The 3,342-nt window shown below is 37.2% G+C and overlaps 1 protein-coding gene across 1 annotated transcript in view; it reads left to right on the forward strand.

The window, feature by feature from the left end:
- LOC138132168 (zinc finger protein Xfin-like) overlaps positions 1 to 3,342 on the forward strand; it is a 43,230-nt gene that overhangs the window by 4,313 nt on the left and 35,575 nt on the right. The window lies entirely within an intron of this gene.

Consider the following 3,342-nt stretch of genomic DNA (forward strand, 5'->3'; position numbering starts at 1 on the left):
TTGCCCAGTGGGTAATTCGTCGATTCCGAATCAAATTACCCTCATCTGCTTCCCGTCGGAGCGGCCCTCATTTCACAATAAATCAGTCCGTCTCGGCCCCCGATAACACTCGGAACCGGAAATTGAAAATCCCTCCCCCGCTCGTCCGCTAATCACCCCCGTCCTTGGAAGATTTCGAAAATAACGCCGTCACCCGATTAATTAATTCCCATCTCTCCTCGTTGTTTGTGACGTCCGTGAACTCTTACGTCACCTTTCGACTTTTTTCGATCGAACGGCCACCAGATGGCGCCAGCGTCGTCGCTCGACGGTCGCTGGTCAGCGCGGGCCCCCTTATAAGCCGGGACGCGGCTCATTCATGTTTTCGCGATCCGGAAATTTTAATGGCGATTATGAATGGACATTACTACTAGTAAGGCCTCTTCAAAACACACAACACAACACTTTTTCAAGGTAGTTTTTAAAAAGCAAATAAATATTTCAAGGTTTTTGTCTGTTTTAAAAGAATATTTAAATTGATTAACTCTGAATCTTGATGGACTCAAAAAAAGCTAATGGATGTAAGACACTGATGTACTTTCTACCATTATTATTGTTTCTTTTGACTTTTGAGTTAACTTCAATTGAAATTAAAATATTGCATTACAAATTTTATATTGTTTTTATTTCTTTTACATATTTCTCTTCCGGAGACGCTATTTTGGTTAGGTTCCTGATTAGATTGATTATTCTCTTCTGGATCATTACAAAAAAAAAGTTTAAAAATACCAATACAGTAGTGAAGTTGGAATTGTGCGCGCCGAACGCAATCCAAATGGAGATTTTTCCGCCGCAGTGACGTCACCACTTGTTTTTCCCGGAGAGTACTTCAGGCGACAAAAAGTGGATTGCTTTCGAGGAGGCGAGGACGTTTCGCTTTTTTTTCCGGTAACTGTTGATAATTACCGCGGCTTGCGTCGAGCAATCAATTCTTTTTCAAGTGGACACTGGTGCTGGAGTGTTCCGCTGGTCTGCCAACGAAGGAAGTTGGAAGCGTTTCCGACAAACGCAGCACGGGAAAAAGTAGTTTGGGAAAAATTGTCTAATTTGAAATTTTAAAATAAGTTTTGTTTTAAAATCTTTTAACTACTTCAGTTTAAGTTGAAATGTCTCAAAAATTGTTTTTTGTTCGATACTGTCAGAATTTGAGAATTTTCTCCTGTGCGATAAATGTCACAACTTCTTAAAACGAAACGTCAAGCTAATTTTTAAGATTTTAAGCGATTTGGAGCCTGTAAGGTGGTCGTCGAACAAAAAAACGTTGTATTCAACTCGTTCGTGTGTAAATTGGGCTTTTTATGGCATGAGTGGGCCAGTTTAAAACAGTGAAACGTCATAAAAAGCCCAATTTACACACGAACAACGTTGCCACATCGACACCTTTTCAACAACTTCATTGCCATACCTACACTCACACTTGAATTAAAAATTCGTCTGGTTTTCATAATCACCCTGTATATAAGTACATACATACCTTGTAATCTGGATCAGGTGTGGATTACACCTGTTTTTTCGTTGATACAGTGTCATCAAATTTGACAGTATCACAGCTACTGTTGCTTATCTTGTTCGGTAGAACAAGTAGAGAATACATCTGAAGGATCATTGATTTTTAGTTTTTGTACAACATCCTGTATAGCAAAAGAATCCATAAATATCCGAACGATGGTACCTAACCTAACTTTTGAATTGTCAAAAAAATCTTATTAGATCACTGTTTGTATTCTTATTTTTTGAACTTTCTCAAAACGCGACATTTTGAATTTTTAAGGGAGTGACACATAACCTCCATTGATAACTACACTGTGTTTCAAAATCATGTGACTTGTCGTCTGTCATTTTCTTGAGACACAATGGCAATTCCAATTCTTAAGGACATCTTGAAATGTCAATTTTGACATGACTAGAGAAAACATTAACAGAAAAAAAAATCTAATTGGCTTTAATCTGCATTTTTTTTTAATAAAACGTTTGTTTCTTGTATACGTTTCGTTTTTTTGCATTAAGTTATGTTGACCTTGTTTGTAGCTTACAGAGTTCAAGATAAATAATTCGTATTTGTATTCTTGCTTACTGTTTACCCTTGAGACACTCCGTTAAAAAAAGAATTCTCATAATATTTTTGTGACGTTTACTTGACAACAGTTAGTGTTTTAGCTAAATTTTTCGTTTGAAATGTCGTCTGGTATTTTATTAATCATAATGCACCAATGAGGACAACGAAATTGTATCGTAATTAAGAGACAAAGAGTGGAAACGACCGTAGAGAGTGAGAAAAAGAGAGAAAAAAGAGGCGAAGAATTCTTTACAGAAACAATTAGAGAAATGTAGGTGAGGTGTTTACAGTTTCTTCAGCAATTTGGGAAATATTTGAGGTTTTATGAGGACATAAAAAAATGTAAACACTGTGAGCGTTCTGTGATCTGTCGCATTGGTGATTCCAGCCGGCCGTGAAGACTGAAAATCGATTCGTAGATTGATTCATTCCGTCGAAGAAAGTAGGACGCGTCTGTCAACACCGTTCAAACATTTGAAATTAATTAATCCGAAACAAGTTTTTTTTAATCGACTTCCAGTGCGCTCTAATGACGCCGCATTACACTTTTTGTTGTTGGCGGTATTGTAAAAAAAACAACAAACAATAACTTTTTGTATAATGTCGTCTCGTTTATTGTTTTGATCTAGACATCTTTGCTGCTTCATTAAAGATTAGCGCTGGTCAGTGATATTATACGAGGGACATTCGAAAAGTTTGATCTACTGATAAACGCCGTGACTGTTTAAAAACTGTCATGAGTCATGACACAACATGAGAGATCCATTTGATAACATTGTAAACTCGGGTTCATTACTATCCACTAGATAAAAAAATAAAGTTGCCAGAATTACCTTCTAGTACTTTTTACTTTACACGGTTGACAGCCCGCAGCTTTGACCTTTGCCCGCAGGGAGGTTCAAGCAATTTTGTTGTATGTTTGAAAGTTAGTGCATTCACATGCTTTAATTAGGTGGCGTTGAGTTTTATATAAAAATTGACGTTTTTGATATTAATTTGACACTTTGACAGGTCTGTCCCCAAAAACGCAAATTACACCACTCAATTTTGGTGAGCAATGACATTAATACATAGTATGTGTGGTCGGGAAGTTTTCAAGCGACCCTCGTATTTTTGCTTCGCTTGTACTTGATAATGATAAGATTTCATAAATATCTTGTCACGATAGGGGGGACAGTCGTGGTAAATTTAAACGTGTTTTGGTGAAACGCTGGTGTGCCGGAGTGACGAAGAAAGTGAAAAAAAAC

This window comes from Tenebrio molitor, chromosome 5 (assembly GCF_963966145.1).
Source record: "Tenebrio molitor chromosome 5, icTenMoli1.1, whole genome shotgun sequence".
Classification (NCBI taxonomy): domain Eukaryota; kingdom Metazoa; phylum Arthropoda; class Insecta; order Coleoptera; family Tenebrionidae; genus Tenebrio; species Tenebrio molitor.